The sequence below is a fragment of the Sciurus vulgaris genome (genome assembly GCF_902686455.1).
Source record: "Sciurus vulgaris genome assembly, chromosome: 4".
Lineage (NCBI taxonomy): Eukaryota > Metazoa > Chordata > Mammalia > Rodentia > Sciuridae > Sciurus > Sciurus vulgaris.
Window position 1 is genome coordinate 95,747,954 of NC_136464.1, and position 16,175 is coordinate 95,764,128.

General features: G+C 34.2%; 1 pseudogene across 1 annotated transcript; it reads left to right on the forward strand.

Annotated features, from left to right (window-relative positions):
- Nucleotides 1–372: 372 nt before the first annotated feature.
- On the forward strand, nt 373–847 carry LOC306659336 (coiled-coil-helix-coiled-coil-helix domain-containing protein 7-like; annotated as a pseudogene). The gene has a single exon. The product of its transcript is annotated as a coiled-coil-helix-coiled-coil-helix domain-containing protein 7-like (transcript).
- Nucleotides 848–16,175: the final 15,328 nt, after the last annotated feature.

Below are 16,175 nucleotides of genomic sequence, written 5' to 3' on the forward strand. Positions count from 1 at the left end.
ATTTCATGTTTAGAATTAGATCATATCACCAAAACCTGTGTGTGTGCATATATATATAATATATAAAATACATAATTATATAATATATAATGTATATATATATATATATATAATGTATACTAATATGTTCTAAAATATGAAAAAAATCCCCTGAAATCTAAAATACTTCTGGGGTCCTCCTCCCTCCAGCTGAGGGCCAGATGAGGCCCACCCACCCCCACCGCACAAAGCTCAGTGAGCCTGTTAGTCAGCGGGGGTAGCACGTTGGGATGCGAGCTACTTAACGTCCTGCTGCGTGAGCTATTGACAGGTTTGGAGCTGGAGAAGACTAGCCTGGGCTGGCGAAGCAGCAGCCTGAGTTAAGAAGACAGGATGCCTGTGGTGATGATGCAGCGATTGAGAGATCCTGACATAAATCCTTGTTTGTTGGAATCTGATGCTTCTACTGGATGTATGGATGAAAATAATTATGATAGGGAAAGATGTTCCAGTTACTTCTTGAAGTACAAAACTACCTGAGATTCTGGAATTCCATCATGATCCAAAGAAGACAGAATGGAGTGAAACCATCTATGCCCACAGCAGCAGAAAGAGATAAAATCTTGGGAGCAATGGGAAAGTTGCCATATTGAATGTTTGCTCTAAAATTGTTTATGTAAACTAGAAACAGATAAATATTTTTAATGCACGATTACTATAATCTTGTAAGACTTGACTGGCCTTACCCTGACAGATCTGAAGTTTTACAAGAAGAGACAGAATTCAGTTAGTGCTGTGTCTTTGATGTTTGTTCTCAGTGCCATGATAATATGTTACTGCCATGCTGTACTTCCTACAGGTAAGGAGGGTCAGGTAGTGGGTCTGAGAGCAAGATAAGTGTTTCCGAAGAAAGGAAATGATGAGAAGAAGAACAACATGATAGAAGGAAAGCTTGCTTTGCATGTGCAGTGTCTGTGTCACGTAGAGTTTGAAGTGTGTAGAGGTGAGGGGGAAGAGTGGAAAGGTGAGTTCAGGTAGATGTGTGATGGTTCTCAAACACAAAGCTTACACCTAAAATCTCTGTTGTTTCACTCACTCATTTTTGTTTAAATAAGGTTAATAGATTCACTGGGGGGAAATGGGTACAGGAAAATTGTTCTAAATAAATGGCATGAAAAATAAAAAAATAATAAAATAAAATAATTCTGGTCCCATGTCAAGTAAGTTGAGTCTTTCTTATTATTCAATTACTAAAAATTTGAATATGGTATTAGTTTAATAATTAGAAAACATCTTTGGAATGATTTAGGTAAGTGAATTTACATTTGCAGTTGCAAATTGCATGAAATCTAAATATCAGATCAAGTATTTCCAATGAAAATTTAGTATATGGAGTAAGATTTGCTTTGTTAACTATCTCATTGATTATGCCTTTGTGGTTTACACATTATAATGATGCTGCTTTATTTTTTTTCTAACATAAACATTTTTTTTTTACTTCAGTTTATACTCCTTCATCTAACTTGTTCCTCCTTAGGCATTTTGACATTTTTATACATTGTCCTATGTAGCATTGCCAGAGTAATTTATCTAAAATGCAAACCTATCCCTCTAGTATTCCTGCCTACCTTGTGCAGAGAAAAGATTTCAAACATGGCATTGCAATTAAAACATTTCATGAGCTATGTCCTACTTCCTTCACTCTCATGGCTGCTTGATTTGCATTTTATGCCCTGCTAACACTAAACGGAGCACAAATTTGTGCCTGTGTGCTTTATTTCTTTGCCTACAGCACTTGCTAACTTTCCAAGTATGTGCAGCTGTTGAAACAAGATTATGTAGAATAATTTCAACCTTAGTCAAAAGTAACTTGTTTTCAAATAAGTAGACCAAACCAACAAATCAAGATCTCACTCAAGTTGATCTCAAATAAGGGTGATTTATTTCTAGCACATAAGTATATTTCACAAAATCAAGAGACAAAAAGTACAAAGGATGAAATTCATCAGAGCCTATTTCTCATTCATTTTTTCTTTTCTTCTGCCTGCAAGCTGACATTTTATTTTCCTGCTCCTTCTTCTGATTACAAAAGGCCAATTATGATGTCAACAACTCCCAAGTCTGCGATGCCTTCTGAGACCAGAATCTACTCGCTTTCTAGTTCTCATTCATTTACCTTACTAAAGAGTTAATTTATTTGTGCAACTGTGCCACAGCATCCAGGCCTGGATCTTGGGAGAAAATAAGAAAATCTGTACATATGAGATTTTGTTTAAGAAAAAAGTAAATACCTACTTAGAATATTATGTCATTCTTATAAAACAGTAATGGCTTAAAGCACTTGTTATATGAGAATCATTTTGCATTTATCTTGAATCTTACAAACTAAATACTATTTATAAATTGTTAATTTGTGAGCAATTTTAATTATTGTGAACGAAAGCATTACACTTAATAAATAACATTATAATAAAATATGTAAATACCTTATCCAGAAATGGGCAAGTGACCACTATACACACTTTTACTCCTCAGAACAACAGAAACAGGAAATCAGAACACATTTCCAGACACACAATATTTCAGAGAGGTGAAATATTATATGTGGGTTCTCATGTTTAGTATGTAGCACATGGGAGTCAAATCCCAATTTGACCATATAATTTTTTGTGCTTACTTAGAATGTTGGAATCATTCCATCAGTGAGGAGTGAGACCTTGAATATATATCAGTACTAGTGTTCCATAGACATCCCTGAAGAAAAAGAAAAATCAAAATAAAATGATAATGATAGCAAATACTTGTACCTTGCTTACCACTTGCCAAACATTCTTTTAAAATTTCTTATATACATTAACTCCTTTAACTCTCACAGTAAGTCAACAGGGCATCCTCCATTGAGTGTTCCCTGAGAGGGAACAAAATCAACTCATAGTGGACCACAGCCAAGAACTGAAACATTGTAATAAACATCCAATAAACCAAGAGGCCAAAGAGTCCTAACTGAAACATGAAAGCATTATGACATAAAGTTGTGTCAATCAGCACAAGTGTTAAGAGTGCTGTCCACAATTCAACCTTGGAGACAGAGAATCTGAGTACTTAGCTATTAAGTAGTATTACCTCTTTTAATTTTTTTTTTCCTAAAGAGGGTTCTATTGGCATAAGAATTTACTAGTGGAGAGTAAAGATAATTTTAGAGGTAGATTGGTAAATTTATGTTAACCTCATGTCATTAAACGTTCATATCATAATTAACCTTGCTTAGATTCTGTGTTCACCTAGCAAGTTTTAATTACACTATATATTCCTATGCAGATTCCTCAGCCTAAGAATCTGTGACATTATGTGATCTGGTTTCAGATATAATCCTATTTATAATTTCAGATTAACAAATTCTAATTTATATTATAAAACTGTAATGTCAGTTGGTTGATGTACTCTTCTCTCTTACTGTGTTATCAGATTAGGCTTTGATATTCCAATAACAGAGGCTGATCTATTCAAGAAAGGTACTTCACCAAGGGCCCTGTTTAACTGTGAGAATGTGATGAGATGCTGTAAGAGTTTACAGTACAATTTCTTAGTCATTTTCCTTACCACCAGAACAAATCATTGAATGTACATCCTTCCTTAGAAATCTCCTCTGCACTAGAATTTAGTCTTTATTTCCAACTGTAACTTTGTATCTGTTACCAACCTTTGTTCTTTTCTACCTTCCCCTTCCCTTGCCCTCTACAGCTTATGGTAACTGTTATTCTGCTTTCAATTTATAGATTTCACTTTTTTAGACTCCACATGAGTAAGATTACAGTGGTTCTTGTCTTTCTGTGCCTGACTTACTTAATATAATATTCTCCAAGTCTATCCATTCTATCCATGTTTTCACAAATTACATTTCATCCTTTTTTTATGACTGAAAGAATTTCATTGTGTCTATATACCATATTTTCCTTATCCATTCTGTGAATGAGGGATGCTTAAGCTGATTCATCTGGTTATTTTGAAGAGTGCAAGGTTAACATGTAGCAAAATATCACATTATATCTAATAAATCTGTGTAATTTTAAGTGTCAAAAATAAAATATAAATTTTTAAAAATTACCTACACATCCATTGCTCCTTCCAATTTCTCATTACCATTTTAGTGGTCAGATGCTTGATGCCTAACACCATGGCCATTGTAATAATGTCTTCTCTGCTTTCCTGAAATCATTTTTTGAGCACACTGCTTTGAAATGAAACTCCCTAAAATACTGATTGACCCCCTTATCTTTTAACAACTCTCCATTTTAAGAAGGAATTACATTAATTTTATAGCAATTATAAAATTTTAAAAATATCTTGGAAATAATGAAAATGAAATAAATGAAGTAACCATGCGCAGAATAAGAACTGTTCCTAAATATATTTTTAAGAGTCCTTAGCCATAATGACTTACAAGAAAGAGAATGGTGATATGATCCCTTACATTTTGAATTGACACAAAACATTCAGCAATATGGAGCTCTGTTCCTTGTAGTTAAACTTCCTGAAGGTCTCCAATTGATTCCTTCCAGTTTTGCAATCCTTTGCTTTCTCTTCAGTTAAATCTAAGTTTGGGTTTCCCAACTAGGTCACTAACTAATTAAAATATGTGCATGTCAACAGTGTATTCACTCATGTACTTTTCACTCATGATTATTCGATCTAAATTTTTCTCTTCTTCTAAAATTAACCTTAGTGCCTTCAGTAAAGGTCATAAAAGTTTAATTCTGAGAAATAGTTTTATGTTGGCTGAATGTACAAAATACATTGGAAAACATGTTGAGATAAAAGCAAAATTGAGAGATAAGCTATTTGGTGTTCTGGTCCCAAATTGACCAAAAGTACTAAAATTTGACTAGAAAAGTAACAATCTCAGAAATACATTATGAGTTTATATCATTGATTTGATAGTTAAATATAGTTTCAAAAGAAAAACACTACCAAATTTAGAAAAACAAAAAAATGTGTTCCAAATTTAGGAAGAAATAAAAGGTCCAAATATGGTACTCTGCTTTCTTGTGGTACTGGGGATTGTGTACTCTACCACAAAGCTATGTTCACAGACTTGTTTTATTTTATTTTAATGCAGGGTCTGGCTAAGTTTCCTAGACTGGTCTGGAATTTGTGATCCTCCTGCCTCAGTCTCTTGATTAACTGGGTTTACAGGCATACCACCACACCCACTCTGTTTATAATAGTTTTATTTTATATGGTATTAGAAGAAATATAAGAATGTACATTTCAATGTTTGCCACTGTTCATATAATAACTTGTGAATTTACTTTTCTGGTTATCATGAATGTGTTTAATTATTCTTTTGCCTTTATTATGGTTTTGAATTTTCTATGGTTTAACTAAGATTAGAGTTCATCTGTTCAGGCTGCTGTAATGGAACAACACTGACTGGGTGGCTCATAAACAACAGGAATTTATTTCTCACTGTTCAGGTGGCTGGGAAGTCTGCCAATGAGGTTTTTGTGAATTTGGTGTCTGATCAACCACTTCCTGGACAGATGCCATCTTCTCATTGTGGCATTTCATGGCAGAGAGGAGAAAGGCTCCCTGGATCTCTCCAGCTAGGATGCTCAGAACCTGTTCCTTATAATCTAATCACCTGCCAAAGGTCTCAACTCCATCACATTAGGGTTTAAGATTTCAAAGTAGGAATTTTGAAGAAACACAATGTTGTTGAGGGCACTTCAGTTAAATCTAAGTTTAACTAATTCATTACTTCTTATTTTTGATAGGGGTGGGAATCTCTGTATATAAAATTTATAAAATAGGTACTTTGTGAAAGACATACTCCAGTTTTAGTTATTATTCATCATATAATGAAAATTATCCTCAGAAAAAGTAATAAAAGGTGTTAATAAATGAATAATTTTAAAAAGGAAGAAGAAAACACCAAGAGATGAGTGAAAAAACATGACAATTATTACTGATTTTGGGCACTCTGAAATAGATTGTAAGAGAAAAAAAAAAAAAAGGAGAACCATACCAGTGCAGTAATTGTAATATAACAGGAGATTATACATAATTCTCCAGAAAGCTCTGCATCCTAGAAGTGGAATAGGGCTACTTAAATTTCAGTGTTTCCTACTGAATATGTTGTCTGCACTCACTTTGAAGCAAGGAAGATGTTATTATATCCTCACATGAAAATAGAGAAATGATAAATTAGAAATATAGAAATTAACACTGAGGAAGTCAAAAGACAAATGGGAATAGGTGAAAAGTCTTTTCTTTCTGATATTATAGCCTAAGAGAACCCATAAAATATAAAGCCTGCTACAAAGTAAGGAAAAAATGAACAACCACTGAAGAAAATTAAGCAGAGTAAATAAGTAACTTAGAGGAAATTAAATAATAACTGTTCTTTATGTGTATTTTTTAAAATTCAATTACTTTGAAAGTAAGAGGAAAACAATGTAAGTTTTCTGAGATAATGTTTCCATACTTGGTTTCACAAAACTGATAAATATTTAATATTTTATTAAAAATTTAATTATATTAATAATTAAAATTTATTAATATATTTATTTGTATAGGGATCAGATGTTATGGTGAATTTGTAAATTATTTTTGTTCAAGGTTTGACTTAATGTTAGTTTGTTTTTGTGGTGCTGGGAATTGAACTCAGGGCCTCATACATGCTAGGCAAGTATTTTATCCTTGACCTACACCCCCAACCCTGAATTTGTAAATTGTTAAATCCTTTCTTCAAGATAATGTGACTTTAATCATGAAAATAAAATTGTCCTTTACCAAAAAATTCTACTTCTAGGAATTTGTCCCACAACTTTTTTTTGTAAGTTCAAACTGACTAAGGTCAGTTGATCAGTGCATCTTCATAATAGTAAATGTAATATAAAAGTAGAATGTTTCCTTGTAAAGATATAGTCAAAACACCAGGGTTTTATGCCAACATAAAATGAAACCAAAGGCAACGATTTGAAAGGCAAACTTTTTAAATGAATAACAAGAAGTATAGAATGTAAATGGAGGAAAAGGATATAAATTATGACTTGTGTGTGCATATACGTGCATGTGTGTAGTTGTTTGCATAAAATCATGGGACATCTAAACAACAAACTAAAACCCAGTTTTCTCACAAAGAAAGAAATTGAATGTTGAGAGGTTGGAATAGATGGGGAACTGCACAATACATGCACTTTTATATCTTCTAAATATAATACTATGTGAGTGGCATTTGAATCTACATGTGTATATATATACATGTATATATATATATCTATATCTATATCTATATATATATACACATGTATGTATACATAAATATGTCATTTTAAATAAATGGGGACTGAAGCCCTGAGCGGTTGATAGAATTATTTTATTAGCAAATTGCAATATAATAGTGTTATATATTAATAGTACCTAAGATTTTTCCAAATATAGTCATGTGCAACATAATGACTTTTCAGTCAAGGACATGCCAACATTTTCAATGATGGTTGCACAAGATTGTAACATCTAGAGGCTTCATAGTCATCTTTGCTAGCTTGAGTATACTTTGGGATGTTTGTACAATGACAAATTCATTGATCAGTGCATTTCTCAGAGTGTATTTCCATAGTTCAACAGTAAGGCTGTAGTTCATACCGAGTAACCTTCCTTTATTTATATTATTTAAAAATTTTGGAACATGTGCAAATGACCTGAAATGAAAATGAAAATGACAGTATATAATTCTTTTGGTAGATGCTTTATGATTTTCATTAGAATTGACTAGGAGCATAGTTAGCAACACAATTAATTAGCATCAATTAGCCAAACATATTTTATAAAACATTTTGTCAAGTAAAATCCAAGTTAATCATTTTTACAAAAATATACAGATCAAAATAAATGTTTTCAGGGAATAAAAAATGTTAAATTTTGCCAAGTCTTTGGGATTATATCATCTTCTCTTCTACTTTTCACACTCAAATTCTCAACATGGGATATAGTTATTAATAGATCAGTGTTTTGCTAGTGAACAGTAACAAAGGGTTCCTTGTCATTGCTATACTAAAATTGAGAACTGATTTTTAATTCTGAAATAGTTCTTAACCTGAAAACTCTTGCTAACTAGTCTCATTTAGCAGAGGTAGGAAGAGAGTAGAGATTCATGAAAACTGTGCATTATAGTCTCTAGAAGTCATGAGGCTGTAAAACTGCACAAGCATCTGGGGGACGGTGTTTTGATTTCAAGGACCTTAAACGTGGTTCTGTGAGTTTGCACAGTAAGAACTCAGATGGCCTCCTTGGCCAGGAGGGACTTGTTCTGCTGTTATTTGTTCATCATGTCAAACCAAGTTTCTACTTTGTGTAACTACTGTCTCCATGATCAGGAAGAGTTTGCTGGGCAGTTGCACAAATGTACTAGTGAGTCTCCTGAGGACACTACCAAAGCCTTATTTACAGTATGGATTTTCAAATTATTTTATGTTTTACTAAGGAAAAAGTATTATAAATATTTGGAATTGGAACTATGATTTTTGGGTCATTCCTAGAAGAATATTCTTCTTTACGAGGGGTGATATGTCTGCTGCAAGACTGGCTTTGGGTCATGGTCACACCAGCAGTGAGGAGACCATGCTCTTCGGAAGGCAGCAAGTCACATCTGGTGCATTTGAACAGAACACCTGGCTTCAGTTTGCTGCTTTGCTGAATTTCCATACACTCTTGGGAGCACACAGTTGAAAAGGGCCTGCACTGGAGCTGCAACTAGTGAAAAACTCTCCAGTTGAATTAATTATATTTCTGAAAATGATGGGAGAAATGAAAAACAAAATAAGCAACTGTGGGGTGAAGGGAAGTAATTTAGTTTTAAATTAGTGCTTGGGAATTTTTCATTGATCCTCGAATACCAGAAAAGAAAATATTAACACTGAGAACTAACTCTTAGTGAGGATCTACTAAAGTGTAGCTAATACATCGTACTAAATTTAAGGTTGCAAAGGAATACAGATCTGTATGGCTTGATCTTACTTCTTCAAGGAACTTGGAGTCTTTGAGAAAATTCTCTGACACAATTAGGCTTAGGGCTAATAGAGCATGAACTCTTTCTATTTTATATTTTTCTGCTAGAAACGTTGATCAGAAGCAGTATAACTTGAGTTAAAATCATGCATTTTGGAGTCATTTTTCTTTCTGAAATTTAGATGGATACTGTAAGTGATAAAAAAGACCACTATGAAGAAGTGTGTAAGGACTGATGTTTTTTTCTGCTTGCAAGTTCAACTTTATGCTGGTCAGAGTTCCATAGGTGCTGGTAGAAGATGTGAGGCTCCTGAGTAGGAGACAAACAGCAATGGCCAGGGTTCCAAGCCTATTTCTGTCAGTTCCAAATGCAGTCAAGTTCCATAGAGGTGATGAACATGGCCGTGACAGACACATGCCAAGCAGTTGGTTGGGTGGCAGTTAAGGAACATGGAGTTGATGAATATGCTGCTTCATTCAATGGCAGAAGCCAGTTTTCCTGCAATTTAGGGAGAAATTTCATTGGTATCATCGTTCAGAGTAACTCACAGAAAGAACAAGTCAAAGAAACTGCATGGGGAATGAGCAGTCCTTGCTCTGCACACTGGACATCCTGAGGAGAGAGACCCAGGGAACACCAAGGCAGATATCATCTTTCTCTACATTCACCTGGAGAGAATCTGTAGGAGGAATGGTGGATGCCTGGGAGATCTTAGAAAACACCAACATTAAAAACATGATGAAGAGACTAAAGAAGAGCAATGAAGTAATGAAAGGAACAGCAGAAAAATCAAAATAAATTAGCATGTGAAGGTGAAGGATGAACAAAATGCTCCAGAGGGAGCCCAATGTGGCTCAGATTAATCAAGCCTTCCTCAGAAATACAAAACATGGAATTGTTTGGACAGCATGTAGTAATTTTTAAATTTCCTCTCATTTTCCTTTTGTACTGTTAAAATACACTGAGAATCCTGAGAGCTTTTGCTTATACAGGTGATATCTCTTGATAGTACTATATATTTTTTTTATTTTTACAGACTGCATTTTGATTCATTGTACAAAAATGGGGTACAACCTTTCATTTCTATAGTTGTGCATGATGTACAGTCATTCCATTTGTGTAATCATACATGTACACAGGGTAATGCCTGTCTCCTTCCACCATCTTTTGTACTCCCACCCCCTCCTCCCTCTCATTTCACTCTATGTAATCTAAAGTTCCTCCATTCTTCTCTCATTCCCCACTCTCCCATTCCCATTATTTATCATCATCAACTTTTCTGGGAAAACATTAAGCCTTTGGGTTTTTGGCATCGGCCTATTTCACTTAGCATGATATTTTCCAATTCCATCCATTTATCTGCAAATGCCATAATATTATTTTTCTTTATGGCTGAATAATATTTCATTGTGTATTTAAACCACATTTTCTTTATGTGTTCATCTGTTGAAGTAATTGTTGGTTCCACAATCTAGCTATTGTGTATTGAGCTGCTATAAACATTGATGAGACTGCATTACTCTAGTATGCTAACTTTAAGTCCACTGGGTATAAACCACCTTAAGCTATACTACACAGCAATAGTAACGAAAGTGGCATGGTATTGGCACCAAACTAGACACATAGACCAATGGTGGAGAATAGAAGACACAGAGACAATCCCACATATGTTCAGTTATCTCATACTAGACAAAGGTGCCCAAAACATACAGTGGAGAAGATAGCCTCTTCAACAAATGGTGCTGGCAAAACTGGAAATCCATATGCAGTAAAATTAAATTAAACCCCTATCTCTCACCCTGCACAAAACTCAGCTCAAAATGGATGAAGGACTTAGGAATTAGACCAGAGGCCCTGCACCAAATAGAAGACAAAGTAGGCCCTAATCTTCATCATGTTGGCTTAGGATCAAACTTCCTCAATAAGACTCCCAAAGCACAAGGAATCAAAGCAAGAATAAATAAATGGGATGATTCAAACTAAACAGCTTTTGTCAGCAAATGATACAATCAATAATGTAAAAAGAGCCTACAGTGTGGGAGAAAATATTTTCCACACACACTTCAGGTAGAGCACTAATTTCTGAAATTTATAAAGAACTTACAAAACTCTATATCAAAAATGCAAAGAACCCAATCAATAAATGGAGTAAGGAACTGGACAGACACTTTACAGAAGATATATAGGCAATTAAATATATGAAAAAGTTTTCTCTAGTAATTAGAGATATACAAATTAAAACAACTCTAAGATTTCATCTTACCTTGATTAGAGTGGCTATTATAAAGAACACAAACAATAATAGATGTTGGTGTGGATGTGGGGATAAAGGCACACTTTTACATTGTGGTGGAGTTGCAAATTGGTGCAGCCACTCTAGAAAGCAGTATGAAGATTCCTCAGCAAACTTGGAATGGACCTTTCTTTTGACAGTACTATTTTAAAAATTGAATCATCTGAAAACAATTTAAAGAATGTAGTAATAATTTTTTTAAATAGAAATTATAAATTTTAAAAAACTTTGCCAAATTTTCTAAAACTTAAAAACTGAGAACATTTCTTTCTTTTATTTGTAAATCTCTGTTATGTGTGTTTTAACACAAGTTATAATTTCTTATATGTTTTTTCATATTCTTTGTGTTGCCATAAGTTGTTTAGGTTGAAGTATATGAAGAAAATCCAACCTCGCTGACATATGTATTTGGAAAATGAGGCAGCACTAGCAGACTTTTTCATATAATATGAAATATTCTTCTTTCGTACTATACCAAAACTTGACAAGCAGAGGTTTTTAAGTAATATTTGAAATGTGGAATCAGAATACATAGCACTATTTTCTATGTTGTGTTGCATTCAAATTCACTTGGAACGAGTCATGCACCCACACCTGTTCTTTTCTATTAGGCACAGATCACTCTGAAAGCAATGGTTACTGAGTTATGCCGGTATTTCACATATCAAAGTTTCATTGTATAATATTAAGTATCACATATTAATTTCTTTACCAGTCCTTCAGAAACATACTCAATAATTAAGTAGTGTCAGTCTCAAGGTGGCAGATACAAGTTCTCAAAATTTCTAATTTTCATTTGAAAGCTCGTATTTTATCACTGGAAATGAATACCATCAGAAGTATTTCCTAAAGTAAGAGACTCACTTTTTTCCTAAAATGAAAATCTCTGCAAAATACCTACCTCTGAAAAATTTGGTATTACTGTCAGTCATTCTTCCAAGTAGAAACAGGGCTTTGTGAAAAACGTCCTTAATATAGGTTGCACCTGAGCTTCAGGAGCCAGGTACTGAAGCTCATACTCATACATTGTGATGCAGGGTAGAGTTTTATAGATGGCAGAGTATTAAAGCAGAATTATTAAAGAATTAAGCTTTAATAAACTAATGGTTTTTATGCTTCCTCCAGGGTATTTTTGATTTTGGCTTTTGTCCTTTTTTCCCCTCACAGGTTCCTGGCTATGGAAAAATCTAAAGGTCACAAGTATCTTGGTGTCACTCCCATGATTCCTGTTGAGCCACCAGCAGTTCTGCCCACATTGTTTCTGCATCATTGGCTCCTGTCATCACCATAAAACAGGGACTCAATAGCTTAGTACCACTATGAAAATAGTTGGAATATGACCATGTGTGTGCTTTGGCCCTAGGAGACTCAAGACAGTATTTTGAATCATGCTATTTTAGAAACAGAGGAGAAAACCAGGCCTCTTCCTTCCTTTGATTGCTATTCTAGCATTTTTGCTTTCTGTATTTAACTTCTCTGTTCCTGTCCTGTGTGATGTGTGTGTATGTGTGCATGTGTGCATATGCAATTCCATACGAGTTTGACAAGTGAATATTTAGTCTAATTGAAAGTTAAATGAATAGTTCATTTTTTATTGCAGAACATTTTCAGAAATTCCTTGACTTCTTCAGTAGTTTTTATACATTTTATATAAATAGAGTAGTTTTGAGTGTATATTTCCTCTTTTTTTGACAACCATGTTTTAAATCTCATTCACTTAGACAATAAATCTTTAAATCTGTATCTATGTATCACAGAGATCTCACCTAAGCACATTGTATATATTCTGAAAATTTTACACAGAGATAAAGAGACCAAATGACAAGTGCAAGGTAGATTTCATATTCTCCTACTATGAAAACTTGGCACATAGTTAACATAATTTTCAGTGTAAACCCACCTGACTGACAAGACAAGGGTTATGTCCATTAGATGAATTCAAACACAAAAACAGTGTCATCCATTTAGAAAAATGTCAGGGTATATAGTGATACAACAAATAGAAGTTGCTTTAAATTGTTTAATTAAAAGTTAATCTGAAGCAAAAAGTGGACCTTACTAGCTGGGTGTGGTGGCAGACACATGTAATCCCAGTGGCTCAGGAGGCTGAGGCAGGATTATCTCAAGTTAAAATCCAACCTCAGCAAAATCAAGGAGCTAAGCAATTTGGTGAGACCGTGTCTCTAAATAAAATACAAAATAGGACTAGGGATGTGACTCAGTGGTTGAGTGTCCCTGAGTTCAATCCTCAGTAATACACCCCCACAAAAAAGTGACCCTTACTAAGTAGCTCTAGGATTCTCTCAAATCTGGCATAAATTGAATGTTTATACACAGTAGGAATCTTTTCATCATCACTTTTAAAAATATAAAAGGATATTAGGAGTTTTACTTGGGATTAGATGATATAATAGAATCACTTATTGATAATGAATATTATTTGCATTTATAATAGGAAGTCTCTTCATTACCAAATGTGATTGAAATCATCAGAGTGATTATACTTTATGGTCTTTCTATTAAAATGAGTACATACTTGTCCAATATGTCACATGCAGCTATAGCAGGGCAGTACTTGGAAATATTTTTAATTGATTTCTCTTTTATAAGATTGTTTTATCCACTGCCATTCCTGAGTTATTAAAATACTATTTAGCCTATTGGCCCTAAGAAGGGAAAGCAAAAGAGAGATCCTGAACAGTCAAATAATGGATTTTATTTTCAAAATTGCTTTAAATATCTGTGAACAAGTATTAAATGTACTTTTGATTTATAGAAATGATTTATATGAATTTGGAGGGAAGAAAGTTATTTAAATATGCCAATTCAGAGGCTATAACATTCATAACACAAATAAGTATAAACAATGAATACAAGAGTAGGAAAGTCAACATGTTGACCCATTAGCCATTTCCCATCTCACAGAACCCAGGTCACAGTAGTTTAACAGGAAGTAAGATGCAGAAATTACTAGGCTAGAGGCTGATGTTGCATAAGGAGCTCAACATTCACATTCCCTGGGACTCTGCCATAGATTCTCCTGGAAATTACAGAAGCTATAGAAGATAGGGGACTAGGGAATGGGAACATTGTGCACTAAAGTTGGAAAGTTTACATCCTTTGTAAATATGGAGCAAATCTTAGAGTGGAGGAGATGTCTCCTACATCTCCCATGACAGTGTGGCAGAAGCCTTGTGAGAAAACTGCACAAGTATGATGGCACTAGCCCAGTGCAATCCATACAGGCTTGGGTTTAATGGCTGCTGCAGAAGGCTCTGATGAGCAAGGTCTGGTGCACATAGGGAAGGAAGTCTCCTGTCAGTCAGATGTGGCAGACCATGTTTTATAAAGGCAATGGCCAAAATTACCCTCATCCCACTTTCAGTTTTTACTATGTGGCTCTGTCAGTCCTCATGTGGACATACACTTGAAGTACTTTATCAGCAGAGTAAATAACAGAGCAGGGGGTTGCAGAAAGAGGGAGCAGTCACTAGGTCTATGTAGAAGAAGAATCTGCTTTGAGGAGATGTAAGCAAAGTCCCTGAGTGCCCACACTTCCTCCCTAGAAGCCAAGCTAGGCCTCTTTGCAACAGGACTGGATCCTCTGATAGGTGTTTCAAAGTCAGCCTGATTCAATTACATCTAAGTTATGCTCCCAGGGGCAGAAGATGGCTAGGGAATGTTCCCTAAATGTCATGAAATAGCCAAAGATTCTCCTGGAAATTACAGAAGCTATAGAAGATAGGGGACGAGGGAATGGGAAGATTGTGTATTAACCAAGATCCATGAAAATTATCAATATTTAAATCATGTACTTGAATCAAATTACTTAGATTTTATTGCCATATCTGGATAATTTTAAATTTAGCAACAAAGTCTCATTCTATTTATCTTATATTGTAATTTTATAAAATGCCCAAAGGTAAGATATTCATGGGCATAATTTTAAACATGCATGTTTAAATGAACACTGAGAAGACTGGATGGATTATCCCTTCATCCCTCAAACTTCAAATTTCAACTGGAAAATAGCATTTACGTTTGTGAACTAAGAGCAAAACTTTATTTAACCAACGTGAACATAAATTAAAAGCTGCATTGATGGTAAATGGTTGAAGTTGAAAAATATCATGCTAAGTGAAATAGGCCAAACCCAAAAAACCAAAGGTTGAATGTTTTCTCTGATAAGTGGATGATGATATATAATGAAGGGGGATGACGAGGGGAAGAGAAGAATGAAGGAACTTTGAATGGCGTGAAAGAAAATGGGGTGGGAGTGGGTGGGGGATGGAAAGATAGTAGAATGAAATAGACAGTATTACCCTATGTATACTTATGATTACATGAGTGGTGTGAATCTACATTGTGCAGAACCATAGAAATGAAAAGTTGTACCCCATTTGTGTACAAAGAATCAAAATGCAGCCTGTAAAAATAAAAAAAATATTTAATTAAAAAAATAAAAAAGCCATTTCTTCCAGATTTTATTTAATCTTTAATTTTTTATCAATAAACAAACCATAAAATTTATCATCTTAACCATTCTTTATTGTATAACTCAGTAATTTCTGCTTTTACTTTTAATAACCTATTCATTCTCTACTTCAGAACTGTAGGGAAATTTGATCTCAAATTCGAGTGTTTTTTAAAAAAGAATATTACTGTTTGTGAAGAGTACATTCTAAGTTTCCATAAAAGTTGATGGAACCATAACCATCTGTTGAGAGGCTAGTGTTATTAAACTACTCTCTGACACCTCCAGTATAGTCTATAAGATAAATGACATTGATTAAGGTACATTGGTGACCTCAATGTAGAAGAAAATTAACTGTAGTGAATAGGAATTGAAGCATATATTCAAAAATGCTCAATATATTTAACAATATCAGATAA